This window comes from Panthera leo, chromosome D2, assembly GCF_018350215.1.
Source record: "Panthera leo isolate Ple1 chromosome D2, P.leo_Ple1_pat1.1, whole genome shotgun sequence".
In the NCBI taxonomy this organism is placed as follows: domain Eukaryota; kingdom Metazoa; phylum Chordata; class Mammalia; order Carnivora; family Felidae; genus Panthera; species Panthera leo.
In genome coordinates, this window is record NC_056689.1 from 34,714,036 (window position 1) to 34,740,342 (window position 26,307).

General features: G+C 37.7%; 1 protein-coding gene and 1 long non-coding RNA gene across 6 annotated transcripts in view; one reads left to right on the forward strand and one right to left on the reverse strand.

The window, feature by feature from the left end:
• The window catches only part of KAT6B (lysine acetyltransferase 6B), a 201,213-nt gene that overhangs the window by 30,129 nt on the left and 144,777 nt on the right, over positions 1 to 26,307 (forward strand). The gene's annotated exons all lie outside the window — the stretch shown is intronic.
• Positions 8,265 to 26,307, reverse strand: part of LOC122202675 — a 28,359-nt gene continuing 10,316 nt past the window's right edge. The window contains exon 3 of the long non-coding RNA XR_006194789.1: positions 8,265 to 8,975. This is a non-coding gene — a long non-coding RNA (uncharacterized LOC122202675). The remainder of the gene's footprint in view (positions 8,976 to 26,307) is intronic.

Genomic DNA, 26,307 nt, shown 5'->3' on the forward strand with positions numbered 1-26,307 from the left:
CTTTATGATTTTACCTGATCTAATTCTTAAAAAAGAACAAATAAAAATAAAAATCTTATCAAGTCAGTTTGGCCACAAGGTATTGGATTGTTTGTGTGGTATATTTGCAATAGTATTTTACCTTGGTGAAAATATAATATTGCCCTTTGAGATTACAAGTGGTAAATAGTTTAAAAACCATGTAAAATTGGTAAGTAATTGTAATAGAAATTCTTAACCTGGGTCTATGAATGAGCTTGGGAAAGATAGGTCACAAATCCCCAGAAATCTGATATAAAGTTATCAGTATCCATGCGTTTTTCTAGGGTTAGGGCCTATTGCTTTTTGTTGTTGTTTTTGTTTTAATCAGATTCTCAAAGGGATCCAAAATGTCAAATAGCCAATGTAAGTATGTTAGTACTGTAGAAAATATTTGTTGTTTCTTATACTAAAACCATAATGTATTAATGGTTGGTTTTTTATTTTTCTTACTTTAGCTTCTGTACTTGGATCTGAATGTAGACTGGTTGTACTATGGTTTCGTGTATATAGGACTTTCTCTAATATATTCGAAGGGCAGATTATCATTGTTCTTGATGTGCTAGAAATTTATAGATTTTGCATTGTGGGAAGACATTTATTATATAAAAGACAACTGTACAGAGATGGAGTTATCTCACAATTTAGTCAACTAATGTCTCAGAGAAGTGTTTTTGCTGTGCAGTTCCATTTAATTGTGAAAATGAAACAAAAATAGTAAAAATAATAACTAACATTTCTTAAGTGTTAAATGCTGGCAGTATTCCAAGTGCTTTTACATTTATTATCTCCTTGACTTGTCACAGTAACTGTGAGGGCCATAAGATTATTATCCTTGTTTTGCACATGAAAAAGTGGGACTCAAAGCCTAAGTAATTTGTCATATCACTTATAGAGCTAGTGAGTGGTGAAGCCAACATTCTAAGAAGATAGTGTGACTCCAGACCTCTTTACTGCTGGGCTGTATACTGGTTAACATTGCTGGCTTTTCATTAATAGTAAAAGTATTTCTTACATTTCCTCAACTGTTTAGAAGCTGTTTTCCCCCAACAAATAGATTTCTGGTATTTTAAATTTGATAGTTGCAGTGAGCTTATTACAGTTTTTAAAGCAGGTGCTATTTATAATATTAGCAATATGGAAAAATAGTAGGGAAAGTAGTAAATCTGTGTCTAATTAGATTTAACATCATCATCATTCCTATGCATGGCTGCTAGGAAGAATACAATGCAAGTTAAAATAGAAGGGCTTCTTCCTTTCTGAAATGTAATTGCACATCTTCTGATAGTCTAGAATTCAAATTGGATATTACCACACTGGCTCCTTAGCATAACTTCTTTGTATTTATTTAAGAAAGCTCTCTTTGGTGAGGTGATATGGAAATGAATTAAACCACTGAAGATAAAACTTTATCTTTGACTTGGTGAGGGAACTCCTAAAGGATAGTATTAGTGTTTCTCATTAAAAGTGGTAAAGCTCAATTAGGTCAGATTATGAGGACTTTGGAAAGTCAAATATTCTAAGAGAGACTTCAGTTATCACCACACACTTTGTAGCATTAAGATTCCATTTGAATATTTGAGCTTTAGCATTTTTATGAAATCAGTTCAATTTTAAACAGAGTCCTTGGTATTTCACTTTATTGGGAGTATTTTGCTATAATTTATTAAGTATCAAATATTGGTATGTTTCCAGTACAGTACAAAATAGGGGAATTCTCATTTTAGGTTGCTATAGTTGGAAAGGGAGATGCTTCTAATATCAGGTAGGTCTTTTGATGTTTTTTGTTGGAGAAATGAAATCTTACAGAAGCCTTCAAACAGAATTACAAAAACAATGATACTGTCCCTAAGAAAAAAAGTGAAGATGAGTTTATGGTCCAAAATGGGGCTGAGAGACAAAATTGTGTTAAAAATCACTTGTGGTCTTGGCTTGTTCAGTTTGTTATTCTGTTTGTCCCCCACTCCCTTCTAGGGAGATATTTTATTAGGGCTTTGGCAATGTTATTAGTATGAAATATTTCCATAAATATAATATTAACGTATGTCCTACATCACTTTTGTGTAAATGTCATAAATAAAAGAACTTTACTTTTAGATTCCTTTCTTTGGTTTTCACCACTTTGTCTTCGCCACTCCAGTCCCATTATCCCTGCCCTAGAGAGACCCTCCTTGTCTTTTTCTGGGACTTTTCCAATTGCCTGTACTTTGTGAAGGACCATTCACTAGTCCATATTGTTCTTTGATGTGGCAGGCTTCCAGAAGTCTCTCGGCCCTAGGGGAATCGTTCATAGTCTCAGACTCTGGATCTTTTTGGCAGAAATGTGTGTATTTTTTTTATCTGCTAATTATAGAGAGTCCAAGTGTCCTCCTCTCTGTTGACCTTCTTAGTTTTCCTTTGAATTGGTGTCCTTTGTATTGCAGATGTCACATTTCTCAAAGAGTGCTTAGCTATGTGTATTCAGCTGAAAGTTGGATAAAGCCCTAAACATTGCAAAATACACTCTTTGTATATATAACCTGAATTTTGGAATTGGTATGGATGAAAGTCAGTTTTAGAATGACTAAAGTCAGACAGAAACCTATTACAATGTGGAAGACTAGATAGATCAAATACCTGCTGTTTCAGGGTCAGGAAAGAAAAAAATATTGTAGTTTATGTTGTTCCTATAATTAAGCTTCAGTAGTTCTTCCAAATAGCAGACTATCTAAGCACTGCTTTTGTGAGCAGATAATACCAGTTGTTGAGACATTATTGAGAGAGCACTTGGATTGTCTCAAACTAGTTAGTTGGGTCAAGGGAAAGATAAAATGAGGAGTGAATGAGTCTTTTCTGTTGTACTCAGAGGCATGACAGCTTGTTCCACTTTTGAGCTTTTATCAAGATGAGACTTGTCTAGACTTCTAATGAAATAGCCTTCAGGTAAAGTAGCAACATTAGGTCAGGATTTTTGACTGTGAAAATGAGTCTTAAACATTCTTTTTAACTCTTTGGATCTTAAACAGTTTTGATACTTGCAGCTGCCTTTTCGGCAACACGTCATCTTGTCCTGAATGACACACACACACACACACACACACACACACACACACAGAGATACATGCATATACACACACATACATACATACACACATACATATGTATACATACACGCATATGTATACACACACACACACACACACATATATATAGTCTAATTTCTTATTTCCTAATGGTATTTTCCAAGCATTAGGGATGCCAAGGGTGTGGTGTTTTGACTAATTCTGGATATTTTCAGCAGCTTTCAGGGACTTACTGTTGTATTCCATATACCTGTTTGGCTTACATAACAGCTACATTTGTTATACTCACAGTGCCAAGAAAATCAATGTTTTATCGCTTTGAAGTTACTTAACAGGTGATGTTTGCTAATTTATTATGATGGTATCTGGGATGGCAAAGGTTTTTATTCATTCTTTCTCTTCAAACCTTATGTAGTAAGTAGTATATTTTAATGTTTCTCAGAATGAAGGTCTATATTTTATGTATTTTCTTTGTACCTTAATGTACAAAGGGTACATGAGAAAATGCCATTGTTTTATCTTTGCAATGGCAAATTTTGACTGTAAATCCATGACTTCTTGTTTTGTTTACAAACAATTTTCTTGGCTGGTACATTAAACCACAGTAGATTTGATGAAACTGTTCATCTTTAGTTATGCCAACATTCAAATGTGAATCTGCATCTTAGGTACTTTGATCTTTCTGATCTATTAATATTTCTTAGTACATAAACATCAATTAGCTTACTAAATTAAAGTTAGCAAATGAGTCAGCCATGTAATTTGTTTGTGACATTTTGAGTTAGCAGGGCCATGAGAAAAAAATATTTTTATTTGTGTGGAGGTGCTCTTATCTCCCTGTCTTCAGGTGGTGATGGGAGTTTATACATGTAAGAAATGGAGGTATGGTGGTGCACTTTGTGAAATGCTAATCCCTATTATTGGGCTTCTGCTTGGGGCTGGACTGCTTTCCCTGAGATGTCTTCAGGAGTTGCAAACTGCATACTGTTGTTTTCCTTTTATAAATGAGCCTTTTAATTAGCAGAATATTAATGTAGAGTCTAACTTTTTTGTTTTATGAAAGGTAGTATTTTGAAAAATCTGCAAAATGAACTATATGGGCAAAAGTTCTAGAGTGGATGGTATTAGATTTAAACTGTGAATCTGGCCTTTACAAAGCTACAAAATAAATACTAATCAGTGGTGTAAGTAAAATCCAGGAAGGATTTGTGTTAATTTGACAAGTAGGTTTAGAGTTCTTTAGCCATTATTTTTTAGAAACCAGCTTTGTTCATACATCCTTTCTCTAATTTGCTTCACTTTTGATCTTTGATAAAACCAGCTGCAATTTTGTTTCATTAACAAACTTAACTGTTTAACAGATGTTTGTTTTGGCTTGATTGTGTCCTTTCTATTAGAAACAGCATAACATACATAGAAACCATGCTGAGCCTTTTCCTGTCTGTAGCTAGACAGGCGTTTCAGAAGAACAACTTAATTTTATTTACAAGTTCAATTTTTGTTCTTCTGTACTATTATTGTAGGTATACAAACATTTTAGCTCTTGTTCCCCCTGTCAGGGAGGTCTTTTGTTCTTAATCCTCCATCTGTTAGTCTGGTACCCTCCCCCTCCCCCTTTTTTTAGCTTTACAAAATCTTAGCATGCAGGGAAAAAGGTATTGCAGAAGAGGTAATTGAGATATCAATGACTCTTCTACAGTTCAAGGGAGGGAATGGGACTAGCCTGGTGAATTTAGATAATTTCTTCCATCTTCTTTGATGTCAGTAAGCTGCCATATGGACAGCAATGAGGCCTACAGGAAGGAGGTGAGCTTTGGTCTGGGCTGCCTGTGATACTCAAAGAGATGTGGGCTGGGAGCCAGAGGCAGGCAGTCCTTGAATGTTTCTGTAGTTGTTTCTGATGCGGCCAGTCCTGATTTTTGTCTGTGGTTTATTGCCATGCTTGTGACTCTCTTAGATCATACATGGGAATGATAAAATTCAAGAGAGGTAAAGTTTACATGCAGTAAGAGAAATAATAATAAGAGAAGCAAGGAATACTCAAACTAAAATAAAGTATTAAAGGACATCAAATGATGATTCCTATTTGATATTTGATCTTGTTTCCAAAACTGGTATTTTAATAATCATATAGGAGCTTCTACCTTCTATCAAAACCCAACCCTAGGAGCATCTGGGTGACTGGCTTAGTCAAGAGTGTCCCACTCTTGATTTCTGCTCAGGTCATGATCTTGGGGTTGTGAGATTGAGGCCCCCCCCCCCGCATCCCCCTTGGGCTCTGCACTGGGTGGGGGGGCCTTCTTGAGATTCTCTTTCTCTCTCTCTCCTTCCCTCCCTCTTGCTCTCCCTCTCCCCCTCTCTTCCTCCCTCTGCCCCTCCCCTGTTTATGTGCACACAAGCTTGCCAGCCTCTCTCACAAACAACCCAACCCAGAGCCTTGAGATGTGAGTAATGCTGCAGAAAACAGGATCGGCTAGTGGAAGAATGTGGGATCTTTGAAGAACATTAGCTATTCCAGTTAGATTGCTGGCAGGTTGTGAGGAAACTAGAAAAGATAGGCAGTGGAGGGAACCAGAAAGGTATTTCCCCCTTAACTTTGTAATTTGTGAAATTGCAATATTTCAGAAAAGTTGAAAGAGTAATACAGTAAGTGCTGTATTTCTTTTACTTGGATTTACCGATTGTTAAGCATTTTGTTACATTTGTTCTTTCTCCCTCTTTTAAGTGTGTATGTATACACAAATACGTACACTTACTCATAATTTTTGGTTGAACTGAAAATAAGTGGTAGACACTATGATACTAAGATGTTATGACATTAAGTCATAATAATTATATACTGAGGAACATTTTCCTATTACTATTTTATGTAAGAAATTTAGTAGTGGAACAAGAGTGTTATCCAATAGACAGTCCATATTTTCCCAAATGGCTTCTTTTGTTTTTAATGTTTATTTATTTTTGAGAGAGAGAGTGAGCGAGCTTGAGAGGAGGAGGTGCAGAGAAAGATGGAGACACAGAATCCAAAGCAGGCTCCAGGTTCTGAGCTGTCATCACAGAGCCTCATGTGGGGCTCAAACTCATGGACCATGAGATTGTGACCTGAGCTGAAGTTGGGCACTTAACCACTGAGCCACCCAGGTGCCTCATAACTTTTGTTTTTAATCTGGGATCCAGTTAAGGATTGTACATTGCATTTGGTTGTTAAATCTTTTTTTTGTTTTATTTTAACTTTATTTATTTATTTTGAGAGCGATAAACTGTGCAGAGAGGGAGAAAAGAATTCTAAGCAGGCTCCACAGTGTCAGCACAGAGCCTGATGCGGGCTTGAACTCACGATCTGCGAGAACATGACCTGAGCAGAAACCAAGAGTCAGATGCTTAACCAACTGAACTACCCAGGCGCCCTTCTTTTTTTTTTTTTTTTTTTTTTTTTAAAGACAGTGAGAGAGTAAGCATGAGTGGGGAAGAGAAGGGGGGGTGGGTGGAGAGAGAGAGAGAGAACGAGAGAGAGAACATGAATCCCAAGCAGGCTCCATGCTTAGCATGGAGCTTGACATGACACTTGGGCTTGATCTCATATGACTGAGATCATGACCTAGGCTGAAATCAAGAGTCAGCTAAGCCACCCAGGCACCCTGATTATTGTATCTTTAGTAGAGAACAGTTTTCCCTCTTTTTTTTGCTTTTCACATCAGTGACTTTTTTTGTTGTTTATTTTTAAATTATTTTTTAAGATTATTTTAAAAAATATACTTTTGAGTATAGTTGACAATAATACATCAGTGACATTTTTGACAAGTCTAGGCCATTGTCTTATAGGATGTCCCACAGTTAGTGTTTATCTGATTGTGTTCTCATGATCAAAATCAAGTAAACATTTTTGGCAAGAATATTGTGGGAGTGATGTGTATTTCCTCTTGTCCTGTCAGGAGATAATATCCTTTTAGGTTGTGTCATTACTGGTGGTGCTTATTTGGCCATTTGGTTAAGGTGCTTATCTGTTAGATCTATGTTTATAATGGCATGTTTTCTTTTTTGTAGTTAGTAAGTAAGTAATTTGTAGAGTGATACTTAGACCATGTGAATAACTTTTCATTTGTGCGTATTATTTCCTATTAGTGCTACAACAAATTACCACAGACTTAGTGTCTTAAAACAATGCAGATTTATTGTCTTATGGTTCTATAGGTCAGAAATCCAACATGGGTCCCATTGGGTTAAAATCAAAGTGTGGGCAGGGGAGTCTCTAGGAGAAGAATGTGTTTTATCACCTTTTCCAGCTTCTGTGTGCTGCCTAAATTCCTTGGCTCTGGCTCCCTCCCGCATCTTTAAAACCAGCAGTACTGCATCTCTCAGACCATTTTTCCGTAATCACATCTGACTCTGACCACAGCCTGGACAGCTTTTAAAGGATTCATGTGATTAGATTGGAGCCACTTAGATAATCCTGGATAATCTCCCCATCTCAAAGTCCTTAACTTAATCACACCTATAGGGTCACTTTGCCATATAAGGTGACAGATTCATAGGTTCTTAGCATTAGGAAGTGGACACTGGTGGTGTTGGTGGGGATGCATTATTCTGCCTGTCACACAGTGGTTTCAGTATCCTCACCTCAATTAGTTTTTACAGTGGAGGTTGCAAATCTTGGAAGGTTTGGGGGCTATGATATAACACGGTCTAAGTCTGCTTAGCAAAGAATGAATCACAGTTTATGAGGGTAATGCTAGCTGAAGGCTGGGAGTCAAGAGGCCTGAGCTCTAGGTCTGACGGTACATCCTAAATCATTTCCATGAGAGCAGGAACAGGGACTTGCCTCCTGCTTCCACTTAGCGTTTCTTTACTCACAAGTTGAATTGAAGGATGGATTTGGCACTAATAGCTTGAGAGTTTTTAACAATAGGAGTTTGGATATCCAAATGTTCCCTGAGAAGTGCATTTAAAGTTGTAGAGAGAAAGGTCTGTCTTTAAATGCCCACAGAATGCATAGGACAACTTAATAAGATAGGCTCTTTTGTGACATTTTAAATACTAAGTAACAACTGAAGAATTTTATGTCTATTATTTAAATTTGAATCCTCAATTAGAAAAATCTAAATAGGCTGAAAAAGAAACTTATTTTAAAATGAATGATTATCATGCTTACAATGTTATGTCAATTATATCTCAATAAAGGTGGAAAAAAAGAAAAATATGCAGGTAGATGGATGTTGTATTTTCAGTTCTTAGCAAAAACTCAGGAAAGATAAATATCAAATCAAGATTCACAAAGGCAGTTAACCCCAAGGATTCTTTTCCTTTCATTTCATAGTGTTTTAGTAGAATCTTCTGCAGTAGCTGTACTTAGTTGGAATGTTTTAGAAATACTGTTCCAACTGTTAAAGAATAACAGTTTAGTTATCAGCCTATAAATGTGCTTTCTAGAGCTGATAAAAAAAAGATGATCTTCTCATCTAATGAGCTCTGACCCTCTGTAAACCTTCCAACTTACCTCATTTTCCACCAGCTATTGAAATATAACAAGATGCCAACAATTACATCCTCACAAAGCATTTATACCAACTTATAAAATTACCTCCTTATTGGAAAATTGTGTAATATCTTGATTTCAATTTAGCATGGCATGTTGGTTAGCAATAAATCTTACTGGGGTATGAACACAATCCTGCAGGCAGTTCACAGAGCATTGATCAGGTGCAAATTGTGTGTATTTTTCTAGCTTCTGAAAATTTCAGAGCAAAATGAAATAAATAGGCATCACTGAGACCAATGCTTTTTAGGTCCTATTTTAATCTGACATAGAAGAACATCGCCATGTATCTTGCAAGAAATGCCTTGACTCTCCTGAAATTCATTATTTGTGTTTTTGACTTTTGCATTTCCCCATTTTGTCTGTGATATACAACAGAAACAAAAGAATATGGTTAAAACATGTACCTTGTAAAGTGTGCATAATAAACAGTTCATACTAGATTTGAAGGCTCTATATAGAGTACATAAGAAGATGTTAATATTAAACTCTTACTGCTTACTATGGACCAGGCAAAGTTCTAAATATTTATTATATACAAAATACTATTCTATGGACTCTGAGAAATAAGTACTGTTATTAACGGAATTTTACAGATGAAGAAACAGACCAGAGAAATCAGTGATGAGGGTGGGAGCTAGACATTAGAAGTTCTTGAAAAGCTGGGTAATGTCAGTGTGCAGCAGAAGTTTGGGAATCACTGCCCAAGGCTAACTTTCCTTTATAGATGTGCAATAGAGTCTACTCAGGTGGTTGAGGAAATAGTCTAGATGTGTTCATTGGACAAGGCCCTTGTTCCTCCTGAAAGGGATTTTGAGATGATTCTAAAGAAGGAGGCTCTGGAGCCAGAATGCTTAGTTCAAATCCTGACTTTTTCCATTGCCCAAGTCAAGTCTCTCTCAGTTTCCTCAGCTGACAACTGGAGATAGTAATAGCCCAGACGGGATAGGGATAGTTTGCTCCAACTGCCTAGCCCTCAGATAGCGAGGTAGTGAGCTTTTCCTGGGCCATGCTAGAAAGGGCACCTGAGCAGGGTCCAGGGTGTGGAAGGGGCAGTGGCCCTTCTGCTCTTGAGGGAAAAGTGTAAATTGATGTCCTTATCATCTTCTAAAGAAGATCTCCTTTCCTACTGGACACTTGCTCTAGTCACACAGGCCATGAGTGGCTAAAATCCACATTTCTGTGTTGTTGTTTCCCTACTTCTTGTTATTTAAAAATCAGAAAAAGCATATGTTTTTAGAGGAATACATGCTCATTGTACAAAACTTTGAAAAATACAGAAAGGTTCAAGGGATGATGCACCATGACTGCAAATTTATTCCAAAGGTAATTACTGATAAAAACTGTTTTTTCTTCCACTCTTTTTTCCCCTACATGTATATATTTGTTATATTTAAATAAAAAGAGGAATATATTAACTATATATATTTATATGTTCCTTTCTACATTTAAAATCTATTGTGAGCCTTTCCCCATATTCCTTATTTTTTGCAGTGTGACTTTTTTTTTTAAGTTTATTTATTTATTTTGAGAGAAGAGAGTGAGAGCAGGGGACGGAGAAAGAGAGAATCCCAAGCAGGTCCCCCACAGCACAGAGCCCCATAGTAACAGTGGAACCCAGAGCCTGCTGAATCTCACAAAGTATACCTGAGCTGAAATCAAGAGTTGGTTGCTTAACTGACTGGGCCAAGCCAAGTGCCTCACAGTGTGACTTTATTTTTTTTCAACGTTTTTTTTTTTTTTATTTATTTTTGGGACAGAGAGAGACAGAGCATGAACGGGGGAGGGGCAGAGAGAGAGGGAGACACAGAATCAGAAACAGGCTCCAGGCTCCGAGCCATCAGCCCAGAGCCCGACGCGGGGCTCGAACTCACGGACCGCGAGATCGTGACCTGGCTGAAGTCGGACGCTTAACCGACTGCGCCACCCAGGCGCCCCAACACAGTGTGACTTTAAATGGCTGGTAGTGTTTCCTATGTCTTTGTGTTTTAACATTTTTTAAAATGTTTTTTATTTTATTTTTGACAGAGAGAGAGATACAGAGCACGAGCGGGGAGGGGCAGAGCGAGAGAGGGGGAGACACAGGATCCGAAGCAGGCTTCAGGCTCTGAGCTGTCAACACAGAGCCTGACAAGGGGCTCGAACTCATGAACTCTGAGATTATGACCTGGGCCAAAGTCAGCGCTGAACTGACTGAGCCACCCAGGTGTCCCTGTGTTTCAACATCTAGGACATTCCTAACTGTTTTGCTATTACAGATAATACTGCTACTAAAAATTTGCATATACATAGGTAATTATTTCCCATAGGATAGATTATCGAAGGGCATATACTGGGGCATAAACATGAATTCTTTTTCTAAGGCTTTTGGAACATATTGTCAAAAAGTAAGCCGAGCATGAGAGGCCTTAGGCATCTACTTGCTTCCTAGCCCTTTTTATCTTGCTAATGTGGTAGAGGGAAGAGTGGATTCCTGTTACTTTCCTTTGCAGTTCTTTGATTATGAATAACTTGAACATGTTTTATGTTTAATGGTCATTGTTCAATAACTGTAGTGTGATTCTCTCCTCATCCTTCATCCTGTACCCCAGAGGCAACTGTCTTTAACACTTTTCCCCCCCATCTTCAACTCTTTATGCCACATTTAGTCATTTCTTCTGGAAGTTAGAGTTCTGTATTTTTTTTTTTTAAGTTTTTTTTTTTTTAAGTTTTTATTTATTTTTGAGACAGAGAGAGACAGAGCATGAACGGGGGAGGGTCAGAGAGAGAGGGAGACACAGAATTGGAAGCAGGCTCCAGGCTCTGAGCCATCAGCCCAGAGCCCGACGCGGGGCTCGAACCCACAGACCGTGAGATCGTGACCTGAGCTGAAGTCGGATGCTTAACCGACTGAGCCACCCAGGCGCCCCTAGAGTTATGTATTTTTAAATAACATTCTTATAATGCTGTTTCTTGAATTTCAACTTTAGCCATTTTCTATTGACCTCTTGCCGAGGGAAAATAAGGATAAAGTTCTCTTATATGCATATTCCCTTCCCATTGTCTTTCATCTCAGTGTTAAGCCTTCATTTTTGCCTAGGTCATTATTTGTATTCCGTGTTTATATTTTTATGAGATTTTTATGAGTATGCAAATAGTATTCTATTGGAGCCGTGGAATATACTACATACTATTATCAATTTTTGTGATTTTTATTGGTTATTTTTAGAATACTCTTCCCCATCCTGAATTCAGAGAAGTCATTTACTAATATTTCCTTCTAGTTTTTTGTTGTCTTTAGTGGTGTCATACTTAAGTCATTAAAATCATCTATATTTTTATTTTGGTAAATGGTGTAAGGATCTGCTTTTTGTTTGCTTGCTTTAATAGCAAACTGATTGTTTCAGTAGAATCTATTACAATTCTTACTTTCCCCACTAATTTATGATGCCTTTAGGAAATTATATAGCAACTTTATATCAATCAGAAATCTAGATCTCTCTTAAACAGTTTCACTTTTTGCCTTTGAAAATTTTAATTAAATTAACTTTCCAACTTTTATTTCACTTAACCTCATTTAACCTGTGGTGCTGTCTGTCTCCAGTTTTACTTTGGAATGTAGGGGAGGAGGTGGGGGGAGCAAAATGCAATTGGCCTCCTTGGTGCAGTATTCCCATTTCCAAGGATTGCTGGAATACATAGATTCCTTGAAATCACTTGCCCCTTAAATTGTGCCGGACTCCAGAGGGTCTTAGCTGTGTCAGCCAGCCTGTGTTTCACTAACTTCCTGTCATCATTTTGTGAAACTGAGTGTTCCAAAAAAGGTTTATTTTAGCTGATTAGCTGTTGGCTTTAATGATGTAAATGCGTTTGTCAGAGATCCTTGCTGTATTAAATCTGACACAGTTGGAAGAGAGTGGGTTTCTTTTTGGGCACGCCTTGAGCTGTTGCTTATCAGACTCTGGCCCCTACCCTGCCGCCTGACTTTTCCAGCCACCTCATCCTCATTTACCATTGTTCAAAGGTTTACACTGGGCTGTAAATTTCCTAAACTTACCTTTTTTTTTTTTTTTAAACTGGTTTCTAATTTCATTCCATTGTGGTTAGAGAACGTAGTTTGTGTGATTTCAACCCTTTTTCATTTATTGAGGCTTGCTTTATGGCTTAACCTATGTTGTATCCTGAAAAATGTTCCATGTGCACTTAAGAAGGTGTACTCTGCTGTTGCTGGTTGGAGACATCTATAGATGTCTATTAGATCTAGTTGATTTGTAGTGCTGTTCAAGACTTCTGTTTCTTTGTTGATCTTATGTTTGATTATTCTGTTATTTAAAGTATAATATTCAAGAGTCAATAATTGTTAGATTGTCTGTGTTTTCAATACTGTCATTTTTTTCTTAAACTATTTTGAGGCCTGTTGTCAGGTGCATATATATTTGTTATTGCTATATTTTTGATTTATTGACCCTTTCATCATTATACAATGTCCTTTTTTTCTTCTAGTAAGGACTTTTATCTTGTCCTTTTTCTGTTATTAATGTAGCCAATTCACTTTTCTTTGGTTACTGTTTGCATGGTATGACTTTTTCCATGATGTTAATGAATACTAGTGATAGTGAATATGTTTTGGGGGTAATACTTCAATATGTCCCCTAAAACTTGATGCTGGTTTATGTACTTATTATGTTAATGAGGTTTTATCAGGTGTGGATTTTAAATTTTATTAAATGTCTTTTCAGGATTTGTGGAGATGATTTTTCTCCTTTAATCTTTTTTTAAAATTATTATTTTTTTTGATGTTTATTTATTATTGAGAGACAGAGAGACACAGAGTGTGAGTAGGGGAGAGGCAGAGAGGGGGGAGACACAGAATCTGAAGCAGGCTTCAGGCTCTGAGCTGTCAGCACAGAGCCTGGCACAGGGCTTGAACCCAGAAACTGCAAGATCATGACCTGACCTGAAGTCGGATGCTTAACCAACTGAGCCACCCAGGCCCCCCTTCTCTTTTAATCTTTAATATCATTAATTATACTAACCAGTTTCTTAATATTTAACATCCCACATGTTCACGGTATGTTCTTTGTTTAATGAGTGACAAGTGCTTTGAATAGTACATTTTCCTGGCATATTTTAAAATTTCAGTCTTGGGATGCCTGGGTGGCTCAGTCGGTTGAGTGTCCAACTTTGGCTCAGGTCATGATCTCACAGTTTGTAAGTTTGAGCCCCACATCGTGCTCTGTGCTGACAGCTTCAGATTCTGTGTCTCCCTCTCTGCCCTTCCCCTGCTTACACTCCTTCTCTCTCTCAAAAATAAATAAACATTAAAAACATTTTTTTAATTTCAGTCTTAGTAAATATACCCCCAATATTTTATAAACATGTCTGTTTAGTAAAGAAATGTTCTTATTAGTAAGCTTATTCCCTATTGCCAGTCCTTTTGTTATGCTTATATTAGGGGACCAGATTTTGTGTGTGTGTGTGTGTGTGTGTGTGTGTGTGTGTGTGTGTGTGCGCGCGCGCACGCGCGCGCACGAGAGGGGCAGAGAAGGACGGGGAGAGAGCCCTGCATGTTCTTCCCCTAAAACAGCTTTCCAAAGACAGCCACAATTAGTGATTTGTATGTATTCTTCCAAGCCTCCTTTTGTGAATTAAAAAAAAATTTTTTAATTGCTTTGGAGATAGTTTTCTTAAAAAAAATTTTTTAGTGGTCGTTTATTTTTAAGAGAGAGAGAGAGAGAGAGACAGAGCATGAGTGGGGGAGGGGGCAGAGAGCAACAGAGACAGAATTCAAAGTAGGCTCCAGACTGAGGTGTCAGCACAGAGCCTGATGCTGGGCTCGAACTCATGAACTGCAAGATCATGACCTGAGCCAAAGTCAGACACTTAACCTACTGAGCCACCCAGGTGCACCCCCACTTTTTAAAAATTTTTCCTGAAGCCCTTTTAAAGCAGTTGTAAATAAATATTTTGTGTGTGTGTATAACAAAAAATAGATCCATACTTTGGTGTTTTTTTGTTATTTTGAAATTTTTTTTTTAAGATACATAAGAAATGTATGAGGGGCACCTGGCTGGCAATAGAGCATGTGACTCTTGATCTTGGGGTTGTGAGTTGGGTGTAGAGATTACTTATAAATAAAATCTTAAAAAGGTTTTTTTTTTTTTAATTAAAATAGTATGAGTGCATTCTTCTTGGGAAAGTTCTAATGCTAGAAAGAAAACAATGGCCCATACAAACTCCCTGAATTTCAGTCATCTTATCTGTAACATAGGAATAAAAAAATATTCTTCATGGGACCATCAATTAGGATTTGATGAGATAATGTGTTTAAGCACATAGCACAGTGTTCAATAAAAGAGACGAGTTAGTTATTTTGAACACGTATCAGCTCTGGAGTTTCTAATGAAACGCATTTTGGCACGTAACTGTATGACCTGACAGTGATCTTTTGACTTTTGTCTTTGTTCAAGATCCTCTAAAAAAGAGAAGGTCTTAAAATATTTTCCTTCATAGCTTTGTGTGCTATAAATATAAGTTTAGTTTAATAGCAGAGGTCTTTTTTTCTTCCTTAATAATTATTTACATTATTTTCCCCCTCATTCCCCTCCAGCCATTACTCAATTCATTGTTTTTGAAGTAAAATGTGCCTCCTTCACAATTTTTGCCAGTTTTATATATTGTCCGTATTAATGATTTTCTTAGTATTTTCTTTTAGATTACCCCACTAAGAGAGCTATAACAAACCAAATGCCATGAGTAACTTTGGTTTCTGGACCAGATATTGGGGGATAATTAGATAATTTGAATTTGAATCAGATATTAGAGGAAATTAAAGCATTAATGGGGCTCCTGGCTGGCTCAGTCAGTAGGGCATGTGACTCTTGATCTCGAGTTTGTAAGTTTGAGCCCCACATTAGGTGTAGAGATTACTTAAAAATAAAATCCTAAAAAAAAAAAGACATTAATGTTAATGTGCTTCATGTGCTAATGGCATTTGGTTCTCTATGATCATGTCTTTGTAAGTTAGGATGCACTTTCTGAAATATTAACGGTGAAGTGTTATGCTGCTGCAACTTGTTTTTAAATGGTTCAACAACAATTATAACAAAAGTGTGTGTGTGTGTAAATACGTGTGTATAAGTATAGATACAGGTGTAAATAAAAATATGAGGCAAAAATGTTAATTGGTGACTCTTGGTGAAGGGAATATAAGCATTGAGTGTACTACTTTAGTTTTTCTGTAGGCTTGAAATTTTTTAAAAATGTAAACTTGGAAAAAGAAATGTAATTAGAATACTAATTAAAAATTAAATCACCTCACTTTCTTTAATAGATCTGCTGAAAAAGGAAATTTTATTATTACCATAAGTGGAAAACAAGCATCCGTTGTCATAAATAGAAGGTAACCGTAAAAGTTACTTTCAAAGTTTTATTAAAATGTGGCTGGATCTTTTTATCTGCCAGGACTCTGAGCCTGAGGCTTGCTCTCTCAAAGGAACACTAGCAAACATTACAGAGGTGTTAAAGACATATTAGCACCAAACTGAAACTTTCTCCTTGACTTAATGAGAGAATATGAAAGAAAATTAAAAAGGGAATAGTTTTATGATTTTGTGTGATTCAGGTCACCTCAAAGCGTCACCATACTTGGGAAACACTGACTCCATTGATGTAAGTGTTAGAAAGAAAATAAACTTCTGTACTGAATTCTGCTTATAATGCTCTTCTATGTTGAATTGCCATCTTTATTATTTGGTAGTTTTGATCACTACAGATGCATGTAGAGCTGGATGGTATCCTGGCCTAAGGCAGATGTCAGATTTCGCAGTCTAAATTGTCGCTGGGTTTTTGCTCTGATGTTGCTCTTGTGGCTGAGGTTTTGCTGAGGTTTTGTTTTTTTTTTTTTTCTTTCTTTTCTTTCCTGCTATATTGTTCCTGCTGTTATTTGGAAGCCACTAGGTTGCTTTGCCTCTTGAACAATGAAAGGATCCAGATCGAGTCTGCCTCACATTTTGTTATCCCAGTACAAGACTCAATTGAATAAAACATATTACCCATCTGGCCTGGAAATCTCAGTGGCACTCAAAATAACTTACTAACAAGTTGTTGGATCATGATATCTTGATTTTCTGAAAGTTCAGCTTCTTTTTAGCTGTTGCTAAGAGAGAAATTTCATTGACATGAGGGACACGAGGACATGTCTGCACGCTGCCAGTTGTTTTATAGGCATTTGGCTCTGCCGCCTTGCAGATGGTTAGACTCTGGGTGGTGGGTAAATGAAATGTGTGCTGATTATCTTATTGAATTAAGGTAACCTTTTGTCGTTCATTGAATTCTGTAGACCAGTTGGTCAGTGAGCAGCTGCTCTGTGTGGCTTGGTTTGAGTTTTGAAGCACACAAAGACTATCTTAAAGGGTGGTCAGTCTAATCCAGGTATTCAACAAAGCAATAGTGAAAGCCTTCTTCTCTTTTGACACTGTTTTCTGTTCTGATGGAAATGATTGAACAAAAACGTTTTTGCTTTTTGCTCAATTAACTAAGTGATTAAAGCAATGGTTTTTTGAGTGTTTGGCTGAATGCTTCAGAATTTTTTTGACCTAATGTTTTAAGTGGAAGAAAATATCTTATCCCAACATTTGATGTTAGAAGCGTTCTAATTTAATGGCAGAGTCTATGTTTGAAGATGCGTGATAGACTAATGGAATTGTTTTTTAAGATTATCTTCACAAATATTCTGGAAATTAAAGCATGCTTCAGTGGTGCCGTTTCTTGGCAAATTCTAGCTGTGAAAGTCTACCATATTTAAAAATTTTTTCTTAATGTTTATTTATTTTTGACAGAGAGAGAGACAGAGCATGAGCAGGGGAGGGGCAGAGAGAGAGGGAGACACAGAATCTGAAGCAGGCTCCAGGCTCTGAGCTGTCAGCACAGAGCCCGACACGGGGCTCGAACAGACTGTGAGATCATGACCTGAGGCAAAGTTGGACGCTCGACCGACTGAGCCACACAGGCGCCCCTAAAATCTACCATATTTTTTATATGGATTCTATCTCAATGTCTGCAAACTGTTTCAGGTGGCTTCTTCTTCTTCTTCTTCTTCTTCTTCTTCTTCTTTTTTTTTTTTTTTTTGAGTAAACTCTACCTCCGTTGGGGGGCTTGAGCTCACAACCCCAAGATCAAGAGTCACCTGCTCTACCAGTTGATCTAGCTGGGCGCCCCAGGACTGCGAGTGGGGGCAGAGGGGGAGAGAGAGAGAGAGAAAGAGAAAGAATCTTAAGCAGACTGTACACTTAGCCCATGACCCTGGGATCATGATCCAAACTGAAATCAAGAGTTGGATACTCAACCAGTTGAGCCACCCAGGTGCCCCAAATATTTAACATTCTAAAAGTAATTCTTTAAAAAGGCTTTTCCAGAACTCTTTGAACTTCCCATCTAAATGAAGTCCATTTAGTAATTCCAATGAAATGCTCTATACTTTTTCTTATTAGCCCTTCTTATAGTCTATATATTTATTGGTCTGGTTACTTTTTAACTTCAGTTGTCCCCTCCAGTTGGGAAAGCTTCACAAACACAGAGACCTTACTTCTTTGCTCACCTCTGTTGAATGAGTGAATGTGAATCATGTTTTCTGATCCTGTGTTAAAGGTAACATAAAGACATTTTATTTTATTTTATTTGTTTTGTTTTGTTTTGTTTTTTAAATGTTTTATTTATTTTTGAGAGAGAGAGAGCAGGAGTGGGGGAGGGACAGAGAGAGAGGGGAACAGAAGATCTGAAGCAGGCTTTGTGCTGACAGTAGGGAGCCTGATGCTGGGCTCCAACTCACAAACCTTGAGATCATGACCTGAGCTGAAGTCGGACGCTTAACCAACTGAGCCACCCAGGCACCCCAACATATAGACATTTTAAATGTGAGATTGAAATGGAAAGTCCTAAGGGCAGGTTAGTTAATTGGAATTTCAGACTTTGGTTTGCATTTTACACTTGAAAGCTGCTCACTTGGGCTACTCTGTATCTTGATCTAGGATGAGGGAAGTCAAGAATCTATTTAATGATGACCAGTGAGTCTCCCAATCAGATACCTGCTAATTTCAAATAGATCCATTTTATCTCTTCATTTTCATTTTACTTGTTTGAACTTTAAATTGTCTATTGAAAGAGATTATTTTAGTTGCTTCTTTTCTCCTGTGAAACACTTTTATGAGCTAATGAAGCAAATTAAACAATATGAATGTTTGTAGTATAAAAGACATTAGGATTTATAACTATTTGAGACTTGAATTTGGTTGAAAGAAGAGATTGTATTATACCTAACCCTGTGGGATATACAGTGATTATTAGGAAGGTCTAAAATAAATCAGATACTTCAGGTGTGTAAGAAAGCGAACTGCCTGATACTATAACAATCTTACTAGGATAATCTGTAGATATCTGCAGATGGAAAAAAAAAATAGAGTCAAATAGAAACAAAAGTCTTTTTTTTTTTAAGTTTATTTATTTTGAGATGGAGATAGCATGAGTTGGGGAGGGGCAGAGAGAGGGAGAATCCGAAGGAGGCTTCATGCTGTCAGCGCAGAGCCCAAACCCATGAAATGTTAGATCATGACCTGAGCCGATACCAGGAGTCAGAGGCTTAACTGACTGAGCCACCCAGGTGCCCCCAAAAGTCATTTTTAATGTCTGACATTCTAAAAACTGGTTTTGAACTTAGGGGTGAAGATCAGCCTTTGAGTCATTGGAAAGCAAATGGAAACAGGAGTTCATCTCAAACACCCTTCTCTTTAATTCTTCAGGCTTTGTCCATGTATCCTCTGCTGCCAGAGCCTGCTTGTTTCTTCTGTAAGCTCATCCTTCTCATGTTCCTGTGGATTCTTCCACAGCCCTTCCTCTCTCCTTTGTACTGTCCTATGTCATGATCCATGTAGCAGAGTGTTTGCTAAGTAACCACATACTCCAGAACTTGTGCTGCACATTCAACTGGAAGTTAGATGTGCCTCCTGTACTGGCAGTGTCGGTGCATGGATGTGCGTGTCAGGCCGAGACTAGAACCAGCAGCACTAGAAGAAAACTACCACTAGTATTAATTAGCAGAGATACACCCCTCATGTGGCCACATGTTACACGGCCATAACATTCTAGCAGCCTTTTTGCTTCTTCTGCTGCTTTTTTTCTTTTAACAGAGGTGTAATTGACATACAACATTATATTAGTTTCAGGAGTACAACATAATGGTGCGATATTTGTGTATATTGTGAAATGGTCACCCCAGCAAGTCTGGTTAACATTTGTTACCGTATGTAGTTACGGAATTTTTTTTTCCTGTTGTGAGAACTTGTTCACTTCTTCTTTGACAGCCTCCTCACCTCTAGTAATTTCTCCTCTGAACTATTGTAGCATTACTGTTTGTCTGTCTCATTGGTGCTACCTATAACTCCTCAGTTCTGTGGGCCTTGACATTATGGGCAATAGAGATGGAGACTATGTCGTTTTTAAAATTTAAATTAAAGTTTTTTTAAGTTTTATTTTAATTACCTGGTGCTCGTCGTCGTGACAAGTGGCACTCCTTAATCCCTATCACTTATTTCACCACCCCCTCCTCTGGTAACCAGCAATTTGTTTTCTGTAGTTAAGAGTCTGTTTCTTGGTTTCTTCATCTCTCTCTTTTTTCCTCCTTTGCTCATCTGTTTTGTTTCTGAAATTCCACATGAGTGAAATTATGTGGTATGTGTCCTGCTCTGACTTATTTCACTTAGAATTATATTCTCCAGCTCCATCCATGTTGTTGCAAATGGCAAGATATCATTCTTTTTACAGATGAATAATATTTTATTTGTGTGTGTGTGTGTGTGTGTGTGTGTGTGTGTGTGTGTACACACCACTTCTTTATTTATCAGTCCCTGGACATTTGGGCTGCTTCCATATCTTGCCTATTGTAATAATGCTGCTGTGAACATAAGGGTGCATACATTCCTTTGAAATAGTGTTTTTGTATTCTTTGGATAAATACCCAGTAGTGTGATTGCTGGGTGATAGGGTATTTCTATTTTTAACTTTTTGAGGAACCTCCATACTGTTTTCCATAGTGGCTATACCAATTTGCATTCCCACCAACAGTGCAAGAAGATTCCTTTTTCTCCACATCCTTGCCAACACTTTTTGTTTCTTGAGTTTTTTATTTTAGCTGTTCTGACAGGTGTGAGGTGATAATCTCACTGTAGCTTTGATTTGCATTCCTTGATAAGTGATGATGAGCATCTTTTCATGTGTCTGCTGGCCATTCATGTGTCTTTTTTGGAGAAATGTCTGTTCATGTCTTCTGCCCATTTTTTTTTTAAATTGGATTATTTGGTTTTTGGGTGTTGAGGTGTATCAGTTCTTCATATGTTTTGGATACTCTTTATCAAATATGTCATTTGTAAATATCTTCTCCCATTTTGCAAGTTGCCTTTTAGTTTTGTTGATTGTTTCCTTCAATGTGCAGAACCTTTTTATTTTGATGTAGTTCCAGTGTAATTTTGTGTTTATTTCCCTTGTCTCAGGGGACCTATCTAGAAAAAAGTTGCTATGGCCAGTGTCAGAGCAGGTACTGCCTATATTCTCTTCTAGGATTTTTATGGTTTTATGTCTCACATTTAGATCTTTAATCATTTGGCTTTGGCTATTTGGGGTCTTTTGTGGTTCCATACAAATTTTAGGATTTTTTTTGTTCTAGTTCTGTGAAAAAATACTGTTGGTATTTTGATAGGGATTGCAATAAATTTACATTTTGCTTTGGTTAGTATGGACATTTTAACCATATTTGTTCTTCCAGTCCATGAGCATGGGATGTGTTTCCATTTGTGTTGTCTTCAATTTCTTTCATTAGTGTTTTATAGTTTTCAGAGTATAAGTCTTATACCCATTTGGTTAGATTTATTCCTAGGTATCTTATTATTTTTGTGCAGTTGTCAATGGGATTGTTTTGTTAATTTTTCTTTCCACTGCTTCATTATTGGTAGAGAGAAATGCAGCAGATTTCTGTAGATTGATTTTGTGTCCTGTGACTTTACTGAATTTGTTTATCAGCTCTAGCAGTTTTTTGGTGGAGTCTTTTGGGTTTTCTGTATCATGGTATCTGTAAATAGAGGAAGTTTTACTTCTTCCTTACTGGTTTGGGTGCCTTGTATTTCTTTTCATCGTCTGATTGCTGGGGCTAGAATTTCCAGTGCTCTGTTGAATAAATGTGTTGAGAGTAGACATTCTTGTCTTATTCTTGACCTTAAGGGAAAAGGTCTCAGTTTTTCCCCATTAAGGATGATGTTAGCTGTGAGTTTTTCATATATGGCCTTTATTATGTTGAAATATGTTCCTTCTAAACCTACTTTGTTGAGGGTTTTTATCATGAATGGATGTTTTACTTTGTCAAATGGTTTTTCTGAGGATAGAGAATATGTCTTAACCTTATTTTTATCATCCGCTCTGTGGTCTCTCTCTGCCTCTCCCCCCTTTTCTCCCCCCCCCATTAAACAAACAAATTTTAATAAAGGATAATTTACTGTTGCCCAGTTGTGTGCCATAATTTACGTCCTCCTCATTTCTGTTCAGGAGCCTATTTTCCTTTTAGGTTTAAAGGGCCTGCACTCACTCTCTTGTTTCCCTGTTCTCTCAGATGGGCTAAGGAATAGACATTATCCTCACTAAACAGGAAATTGAGGCCCAGAGAGGTAGGGTCACACATACAGGAGTCAGACCCCATCTTCTGACTGCAAAACCAGTCCTTTTTTTTTTTTTTTTTTAATTATTATTATAATTTTTTTATACCACTGCAGGCTTCCCTTTCAGGCTGAGGATGTGTATCTTTCCAGCACTATAAACCACCTGGTTCTGGTGCGTGTTCTTGGGCTTTTTTTTTTTTTTTCTTTTTTTAATGTTTGTTTATTTTTGAGACAGAGGATGTGCGAGTGTGAGCGGGGCAGAGAGAGACGGGGACAGAGGATCCAAAGTGGGCTCTGTGCTGTGACAGCAGCAAGCCTGATGCAGGCAGGGCTCGAACTCATGAACTGTGGGGTCATGTCCTGAGCCGAAGTCAGATGCTCAACCAACTGAGCCATCCAGGTGCCCCTAATCCATCTTGGTCTTATTCACCTTGGTAACCTTCACAGTGCTCACCTTCGGGCAATTGTTAATGTTGAATCCCTCCCAGTTGTGACTATATACTATCTACTGTCCTTCCTGTGGAAGAGAAGGGGTCTTATTGACTTTTATCTATCAGTGTGCAGTCTTACCCAGGGATGTCATTGACATGACCACTTTGGTTTTTTAGCAGTTTATTTATTAATTCTTTCATTTAGTCATTCAAAAATATTTATTGAGTGCATACTCTGAGCCAAGCATTGTTCTCAGAGTTCTCACCCTGCTTTCATGGAATTTAGATTTTCCTTGGACAGTTGATGATAAACAAATAAACCAACAAGGTAATTATAGACTGTAAGTGACATGAAAGAAATCAAGAGCAAAGTGAGAGAGAAATACCAAGGAGTGAGGCTGTAGACATCATGCTCTGGAAAGTTCCTGAGGAGAGATGAAAGGATGAGAAGGGGTCACCTGTGGGGAGAGCTTAAGGAGAGAACGCTTCAGTGCTTGTGTTTGAGGAAGAAAAAGGCATCTCATGTGGCTATAGCAGAGAGACCCAGAGAAGGGCAGCAGAGTTTAAAGCTGGGGAACAATATAGTCCGATTTGTGTTTTTAACATCACTGAGAGACATGATAATTAAATGAAATGTGTGTCCCTGGACTGGATTTTTTTTTTTTTTTTTTTTTTTTTGGCTTCCAAGGGCGTTATGAAGACAAATGGCAGAATTTGACTATACATCAAATATTAGATAACAGTGTTATATCAATGTTAAGTGTCCTGAATTTGATAATCCAGTGTCTTTATGAGGAGAATGTCCTTGTTCTTAAGAGGGGTGAAGGGTTGTGATCTTTACAGCTTATTCTCAAATTGTTCAATAAAAAAAGAGGGATCAGAGATGGCAAATTGTTAAGAGGATATGTGTGTTTATTGTAATATTCTTGTAACTTTACTGTAGAGTTGAAAAATTTTCAAAATAAAACTTTAAAGGTCACTGAGGCTGAGGTATGGAAGAAGTTATGGAGGGGAAAGAGGCAGGCGGGCTCGCAGGAGGCTGTTGGGATGATGGCTGCACACACTGGGGTGTAACTGGAGAGGGAGAGAGGGGGACAGATCAGGAAATATGTTTTGGAGATGGAACAGACAGCTTGTTAATGGATTGGATGTGGTGGCCAAGGGGACAAGCAGGAGGTAGAAGTTGTTCCCTGGGGCTCCTTGATAGTTATGGACTGAATTCCAATAGAATCTTACCCTTCCTAAAGTGTGTTCACTCCCAGTCTGCCTTACTCAAGTCAGCCCCTCTATGGGTAGTTACCACAGGAATTTATTTCACAGGTGAGGGGAGGCCCAGGGAGGTGAAGTGACTAATTCGAAGTTAGCACATATAGGCAGAAAATTTATTTTCTTTCTCCCTTTCTTCCTCCCTTCTTCCCTCCCTCCCTCCCTCTTCTTGCTTTCTCTTTCTTTTCTTTTCTTTTCTTTCTTTCTTTCTTTCTTTCTTTCTTTCTTTCTTTCTTTCTTTCTTTCAGAAAATTTACTTTCTTTACCCAGAAAACCAAAATGCAGGCATGGGATTAGTGCTCTTCAAACTGAATTCTCTCCCATTAGATTGTTGTGTAATCAATGAAATAAAGGGCTACTATCATCAAACAAACAAACAAACTGAATAAATAGCATGTACTTACCCATGTAGAAAGGGTAAATAATGTCTCATGGAACTTCTGTTTCAGTTAAATAGGTATATACTAGGTCATGATATAAAACATATTTTTTACTTTGAATTACAATCAAAAGTTGGAAAGCCATGCAGAGGATTGTTGTAAACAGAAATCTTGCAGTTCCCATGGGAGTAAGAAAGCAAAAGACAAACTCACTTGGGTGGCTACTGTTGGCTGTCTTGTGTTGTTTATTTCTTTAATGATTGATGGGCTATAAGTCAGTGTTTTCTTAGTTGACTTCATAGTCATCCCCTACTTTCAGTCTTAAAGTGCTTGCTTTGTGCCAGGCATTGTTCTAGGCAGTAGGAGTGAGGAGGACAGACATGACTCTCAAGCAGCTTACATTAAATGTGTTACCAAGTACAAACATAAGATTCCTTCAGTATTAAGTGATAGGTGCTCCAAAGATCCAGTAGGACTGGTCTGGGAAGGTGATGTTTGAGTTCAGACCAGGGTGAAACTGAAGATGCAGCTTTGCCTCAGGGAAGAGTGTCGCAAGCAGAAGCAGTAGCTGTGGCAAAAGCCATGAGTTGAAGACAAGCTAAGGGTGTCAGAGGGACAGAAAGATGGCCCTTGAAACTGTAGTGTGGGGATCCAGGCAGAGTGGAAGGAGAGGAGATCAGATTTAATATATTTTTTGAAGATAAAACCAACAGGACTTAATAATGAATTGGATGTAGGATGTAGAGGGAGGATGCATCTGGGTGGATAATGATGCTGTTTACTGGTAGGGAAGGCTGGAAGCTGATGCAGAAATGTGACTTGGGAGCCAAAGAAATCTATAGTTCTGTATCTGGCCATGAAGTTGAGAGGCCTGTTGGACATCCAGATAGAGACCCACGGTGGTCAGTTTGATAGTCAGGATCTTGGGTAGGAGGTCTGAACTAGAGATAGAAGTTTGAGACCCATGAGTGTATAGCTGGAATGGGGCTGATAAGCTTATCTGGGCAAGGATGTAGATCGGAAGAGCAGAGGTCTGAGGCCAGATTCCCAGGACAGGTAAGAGAAAGGAGCATCAGTGACAAAGGAGGAAAGCCATGGAGGAGCTTAGAGGAGAGGGGAGGACTTACTACCAATTTATGTAGCATTGACTCCCCACTTTTGAGCCCTGGACTTATTAGCAGTAAGGGAAGTTACTTATCTTGAGAACTTAATCCTCTGTGTGAGATATATATGCTTTAAACTTCTAAAATGTTTTATTTAATACATTGGTGATAATAGTACTCATTTCACAGAGCTGTTTGGTAAATTAAATTAGTTAATACACACAGAGTGCTTCAAACAGTCTCTGGCACATAGTAAGAACTTAATAACTGTGAGTTGTTTGTGGCAGTGGTGCTTATTATAAGAAATCAATTTGGGCTTAAGGTCTAGATTCCAGATTAGTAAAGAAGAAAGAGAATAGTAGTGTTGGCTTTTCATCTGAATGTGTTATGTGATTATCAATTTTGTTTAGCTGGTTCCCTGAGTTGCATATTAAAGCAGTCTTGAAAAATGAGGGGCCTTGTTACTAGAGTGCCATTAAATGGTGATATCAAGTGACCCTAAAAATCAAAGTAATGGAAAATTGTCTTTTTTTTTTCCTAAAATATTTAATTTGCTGTTTTTTCATAACATCTCAACCTTCCTTTCAAGGTCAGGAGGAGATACTAATTTTTACTATACTGCTACATCTTCACACAAATTATCATCTGAAGGAGCTTCTTAGAATTGACAAATGAACTTTGTTTTCCTTCCCAGGAGGAACTTGTTAAACCAATAAAGTTCAAAATTCTAATTCCCATTCCTTACTAGTGTGTACCATTTTATTCATCTCGAATAAACATACAACCTCAAGCACCCTACTAGGCAAATAGATTCCTTTTTAATTAGTGGTTCTATATA